Genomic DNA, 7,065 nt, shown 5'->3' with positions numbered 1-7,065 from the left:
TAAAATTTAAAGATTTACATTAAATTTAAATTTAGATGGAGAGATAAAGATGAGAGATTGATTTTTTTTTCAATTGATTTGAAAAGTTGTTATAGAAATCAACTTTAAGGAAAAACTACCAATTCAAATTTTAAATCAGGCAAAAATACGTCACTTTTTTCTCTAACATCCGTATGCTCCAAAACTAATAACATACTCGGTTACATGGTATTTGAATTGATTTACACTATAGTAATTACATTGTATTCAAAAAAATTTATGGAATATCATACAAAGGGTAAACTGGGTGTTATAAAAAATGACCTCAACTAAGTAGCATACGTTTTGTCAAAAATCTTATTATTTTTCATTTTTGCCAAAAGTACAAACAAAACCCGAAATCTTATTGTTTCGTCCCATTTCCCTTAAAGATAACCCATTGATTCTTATTTTTACTATATTGTAAACAAAACCAAAGGCCCATTTGTTGAGGATCTGGCTCTAAGCTTCTTCTTCCTTTTTGTTTTGTTTTTTTTTTTTTTCTCTTTTTGTTTCTTTTTTATTCTCATTCTAGAATATTTCTATATGGATGTGTTATCCCTTAGGATTGGCAACTGTTTTCTTCTCATATCTCTTTATATAATGTTGGTTTATTTCTTGACCTACAGTGTGAATGATATTATTATTGTTGAGTCAGCATGAATTTTAGGTAAGAAAATGACTGTTTGTTCCACTTTATTATTACCATAAATTTTGAGATGTTTCATATCTATGATCTAGATCATATCTATATATCGAAAGATATACTACTTTGACTGAATAGTTGTAAGTGGAAGATTGAAGAAATAAAACCCTATTCTTGAGGGGTTGATTGTAGTTGTAGTCCAAGTTTAAGATGTCAAGTTTTTATAAACTCACAAAAATAAATAAAAATTGCTCACATTTTCAATAAGTTCAAATACTTATCATTTATGTTTTATCAATTTTTCTTGTGATATAATAAAAATATAGATTTCTTCCTTGTATTGATGCCAATTTATGGACATAGACGGATTTGGATTGATTTGAGAATTTTTTTTTTAAATTATTTTTATTTAAACGTTTTTTTTATAAAAATAAATTAAAATACACTTGAAAAGCTATTGCGAATGATTGTCAAACACTACAATTTCCTAAAAAATGATTTATTTTTTAAATTAAAATTTGAAAATATATTCCAAACACACCCTTAATTTATGAACTTTAAAATTTGTGTCTATTTAGTCTCTTAACTTTCAAAAGTAACTAATGGATTCTTAAATTTTCCATTTTGTGTCTAATAGGTTTTTGAGCTTTCAATTTTATATCTACAATATCTAAAAAGATCAAAATTTTTAAAAATTATTGATCTGTTAGATATAAATTTAAAATTTATATCAAATGAAACCTTAGACTTTCAATTTTGTGTGTAAACTAGATTTGTGATTTTTTAAAATTTAGAGATTTTATTTGTTATTTTGAAGTTTACGAACCAAGTAAACAGGTTCCTTGAATTTTATGGCCTAAACAAAAATAATGATTTGGCATTTGGGGAAAGTGCGTGGTTGTTGTTTCAAAATTGTCTTTTTATTATTATTTTTTTCTTTTTAATATACGTTTGTTTAAAATGGAGGTTATATTGGTAAAATTCTAATTCTTATATATTTATCTTTTATCTTAGTTCAACAAGGGTACCATGATTTAACCTCCAGCAGAAATACATATCAATTAACTTATATATTTATCATTTTTTAATATATATATATATACTTATTTATTTATTTTGACAACATTCGTTTCTAATTGATGATAGCATAATTTTTAGGGTAAATATAGAACTCGAGTGTGAATGGAATTACCCCTAAAAAATGGGCCTCAGATTTTGATCCATGAAACCTTTGGAAAATCTCATTGTTGAGGCCCAAAAGGCCCATATCCAACAAAAAATTAATCAATGAAATGAATATATAACTTCGCTTTACAAATAAAAAAAAAATAATATATAACTTTAGTATATTGACTAGATATGGAGTGGAGTTGTGAAGTTTGAAGAGTTGCATCAAACAAGAGATTTCATGTGAAATTTAGGGAATGGTTCAAGTACTACTATAAATGATGGTTCATTTGTGTTAATATTATCCTTAAATGGCTTTTATATAACTAAAACAAATTTGAGATGTATGAATTTCACTCTACATATAGCTAGATCTAAGGGTGTGTCTGATTTAACTTTTCAATTTAGTTAATTTTGAAAACAAGTCATTTTTTTAAAAAAAAAAATTTGAAATATTTGATAACTGTTCAAAATAGTTTTTGAAATAATTTCAAAATGTATCTTAAAAAATTTTTATCAAAAGAATTTAAATAAAAAAAACATTTTTTGAAAAACATTTTCTTTTCTAGTGAATCTAAATAGAACCTAAGATTCTATTTAATATATAATATGTAATGCACTTTATTTTTAAACAAACCTGAATGTAGTATAAGAGAATAAAAGTTCTCTGATAAGCATAATTGCTAAGGGGAAAAAAAAAGACTAAGACCTTTGAATTTGAACTAAGATGATAAGAACGGTCTTTCGTATATCTTTATAATAATAAGATATTATCTATTTTAGACATAATCCCTCATAAATTATTTTTAGAACTACATCAAAGATTTCATATCAATGTAGGTAAATTATCACTACTATAGAAATTGGATTACTTGACGTTTTTTCAATGTCAAGTAGAGGGTATATTTGATGCTAATAAAAGCGTCGAGTATTCGACTGTCAAGTATAATGTCATAATTTGACACTGTAAAAGCGTCAAGAGAAATATTTCTTGACATAATTTCCATGTCAAGAAATATAAAACACTTGACACTGATGACATGTCAAGTGTATTAATTTTTTACAGTTATTATTGTGATTACTTTTGACGTTTTTTATTTGTCAAATATATTTTTATATTGACACAAAATAATGGTCAAGTAATCTAATTCTTGACATATTCCCAATGTCATCTATGCTTTGTTTTTTTCCAAATTAAACATTCGAATTTAATTTTCTTTTCTCATTTCTTGCATTACATTTGTTCCAATAAGACAATTTCATCAACTAAAATAAACAGTTGCACATATTCCAGGTCTACATATCAGCCCAATATATCAAACGTAACAATTCAGAATACTAAAATAAACTCTTTTATTACTTTCCATGTATATGAACGATTTCAAATTTACAAGATCAATCGTACAACAGTATATATTCTATCAACCCACCCCAATATATGATAATTCCAACATTGTAAGACCAATCTATATGTGCTATGTATTCCAAAAATCACAAGACTAAAATTCTATCCTCCACCACACATTTCTTTAAAGTATATAATTTATAATGGCTGAACAAAATATTTACACAAAAAAAGTTTTGGGCATTCCTATGTAGCCACATACACAAAATTTATAAGAAGTCCATCAAATATAGCAACCTAAATATTCAGCCCATTCCACGCGTACTTCATCCAATTCAAGTTGCGAGTACGAGCTCCTCGTATCAATCTATAAAACATAGAACATGAAACATATATATTTATTTACTATTTACACTATCTATAATGTTACAATATATATAAGTATTTAAAGACATACCGCATCTGTGATAATATTCTTCTCTATAGTCACGATTTCTCGCATATATATCATAACATAATACCCACATTCGACAGTTCCCACTTGTAAAGAACACTACAATACAAAGTCAATAATTAATACACATATCATACAGATGCATTAAATAAACATCATTCTATTAATTTTTTCAATGCTCTTATACTTACCATTATTGTTTTCAAGAATGTGGTTTTACGAGTCTTTTGTAAAGTTTTTTTAGACTGAAAAATGGTCATTGCCCTACATTCGTCAAAGAGTATATTCAAAATGAAATAAACTTTACAAAGAAAAAAAACAAGATACTCAAGCAAAGTTAGCTTACATATTTGTTATGTATTTGATATCTTCTCGTGAACTTGTTCTCAATGAGTCAAGATAGTACACCACATCATCATACGTATTGATAACAATTAACGACTAATGATCACTAAATAAAATACACAACTAATTAGTATGGAACATGAAGGTAGCTCATTACGTTAAGGTAGAACATGAGTATAAGGAGCTTTTAAGTACAATGATCACAACACAATTCTACATTGAAAAAAAAATAGGAAAAGATAGAACAAGAGTACAAGGAGCTTTCAAGTACAATGATCCCAACACAATTCTACATTAGAGCAAAACAGGAAAAGGTAGAACATGAGTATAAGGTTCTGAACATAAGTATAACTAATTATACTTACCCGAGATTATAAGGAGCAATAACTAATTGACTGTGTTCAAAAGCCATTAATCTACTACAAAGGTTCCGAGCTCTAACTTCTCGAGTATTTTGGCCCGCGGATATAAGAGATGGATCTACAAAAATATACTTCTATCTTTTATTTGAATTAACAATGAACGGATGTATGTACCTACAATAATAGATCGAACACATTAACTTACTACTAATTAATAAAGTGATAATATATTATAAACAAATAACATTTACTTACACGATATAAGCCACCATTGATAAAGTCTTCACTTTTTGCATGCTACAAAACTTGATCACATCTTCTCGCAGAACATAACTCTTTCGGCCAAAACCAAAGAACTCAACAAGTAGTTGGAAAGAAATACTAGTCTCATCAACCATTACCTTTTTCTCTTTCGGCATCGTCTTTGAAACTTTTTCCTAGCACAATGAAGATAGAACATGAGTAAAATGTTCATTCCTAAATAAGATAGAAAAACATGGGACTTATAAAATTCACCTTCAAGATCGGTGGTACACTAATAGCAATCACTTCCTCATCCTTTCCCGCATTCTCTGAAACTTTCTCTTAAAACCACCAAGTTATAATTTTATGAGTAACTAATAGTAAATTTACCTCATAAATTTACCTCATAATACAATTCACCTTCAAGATCGGTTGTACACTAATAGCTTCCATCTCCTTTACCTTCTTCCCTTCCTCATGTGTGGTTGATGCACTAATAACTTCCTTCTCCTATGATATAAATATAACAGTACAAATTAAACAAGTTAAAAATTATCATAACTAATAGTTGTAACCTTAATGCATAAATTAAATAAGATAGAACCTGAGACTAACTATGACCCCAATATTTGAATTTTGCTTCTTTCGGATTTTATTCGTTGAGCAACTACCATGCTCAGATCTTGGCATGTTTTGAATTTCATCTTCCAACTCCTTAATATGCTTACGAAGTGCTTCATTTTCATCAACATTTTTTTTGTGTGTATCCTCTCTTTTCGCTGTATGGAAGTAAATGGTATGTGTAATGAAACCACCCACCTCACGTACGCGTCCACCATATTCCGAAGTACCCAAGGCTTGAGTCAAAATATCATTCAGTGAATCATTTTTTTGGAAAGTGGATCTTCATTCTTTATGAACTCATCCTAAATGGAAATTATATATATTCAATAACACATATAAAATATTATAATGATTTCATGCAAACGTAACATTGGTAATCTTACTATTCGGTTGGCGACTTGTTGGACATCCCCATTGTCCTACTCTCCTTTTTTGTTTGTCCGAGCTTTTTTCCACATATTAGCTCGTCCAAAATCACATTTTTTGGACGAAGGTAATTTTTCTGCATAATAAACATATTGTTAAATATAAGAATATTTGTAAAATAGTTAAACTTAAGAATATTCTTACCATTTCCTCGGCAAAATTCGCATAACCTCTTATGGACATCCGATGATTATACTTGTTCTCCTTTCTTCGTGCTTGTTGTTGATTTCTCACTTTCTATATAAATTTAATAGTTCAAAATAAAAATGACAGAAAAGTGACAAATATTGATGTTCTTAATGAAAAGTTTAATACCTTGAACTTTGGAGATAATCTCGATTTGGAAAACTCTTGCCAATGATGTGTTTCAATTATGTGGGAGTACATCGAAGGTGGGTGTAACAAAAGTTAGGGTTCATCCTTAAAAGGGATAATATATTATGTCGTTAACCAAGACTTGAATTGACGAAATGCAACGCTCGCAGTTTTTAGAATAGCCTTCTTACTTCTACCATCAACGAGAGCACCCTAAATATTTACAAATTTTGATTATTACTTTTCAAGTATAATATTAATATAATACATCAACAAAGGAAAATATACATACCTCAACAATATTAAATAGTTTTTCCTTTAAGTCAGTCGGTACACACTTCCAAGATGTATACGTAATCGGGATATGATGACGCACAGTAGATCCAATGAAAGATTTTAACTTATATCCATTGTCTCCAATCTATGGGGTATTTATATGTGGTACTCCATCATCATTATATTCAACCAACTTTTTCTTCCCTACACTCCTAATTTTTGTTACCACATGCATAATAATTGGTCCCCACGTTCGCCTTTTCTCTTTGTTTGGTATTTCATCTTCCTTCAGTTCCATATTTTCATTGACATTATCCAAACCAAATTGCAAGTCCTCATCACTTGCTATCTCCATGGTGTAAGAATTATCCTGAAAAATATAATAGAGTTTAGTTAGGTGTCAAATACAACAAAATTATAAAAATTAATTAGTTAGTGAAAACCCACCCATACATTTACTCTTTAGGAATCCATGTGCCTTCACAATCAACTCGTACATATGTTGAAGTGTTCTCATCCAAATCAATTCTAGATTCATTATCTAACATGGCTTTAGGAATTCCTTGACAATGTAGAGTAGTATCTCCAAGTTCATCATCATTGTATTGATCCTCAAAATTTCTTTATGGTGGAGTAAGAACAATAGAACATCGACCATCACTTGGATCCTCAACATAAAATACTTGTCTTGCTTGGGATGCCAGTATGAAAGAATCATTCTTCTGGTCTATTCTATTTAAGTCAACTAACATAAAACCAAGCTCATCAGTATTTATGCCACCATTATTCTCAACCCAAACACATTAAAAAAATTGCAACCTTAAATGTATTATAATTTAGTTCT

At 28.7% G+C, this 7,065-nt stretch overlaps 1 pseudogene across 1 annotated transcript; it reads right to left on the bottom strand.

The window, feature by feature from the left end:
• Positions 1–3,336: 3,336 nt before the first annotated feature.
• Positions 3,337–6,576, bottom strand: LOC150031991 (uncharacterized; annotated as a pseudogene). The gene is made up of 12 exons (XR_016525320.1): positions 6,238–6,576; positions 5,946–6,158; positions 5,775–5,867; positions 5,588–5,706; positions 5,185–5,506; positions 4,854–5,090; positions 4,593–4,774; positions 4,341–4,511; positions 3,977–4,081; positions 3,822–3,894; positions 3,634–3,729; positions 3,337–3,543 (listed from the first exon to the last, which is right to left on the bottom strand). The product of XR_016525320.1 is annotated as an uncharacterized LOC150031991 (transcript).
• Positions 6,577–7,065: the final 489 nt, after the last annotated feature.

The sequence above is a fragment of the Benincasa hispida genome, chromosome 12 (genome assembly GCF_027475165.1).
Source record: "Benincasa hispida cultivar pf3 chromosome 12, pf3_genome.v1.1, whole genome shotgun sequence".
Classification (NCBI taxonomy): domain Eukaryota; kingdom Viridiplantae; phylum Streptophyta; class Magnoliopsida; order Cucurbitales; family Cucurbitaceae; genus Benincasa; species Benincasa hispida.
Note: the sequence above shows the minus strand (reverse complement) of the source record. Positions and strands in the feature narration are given on the sequence as shown.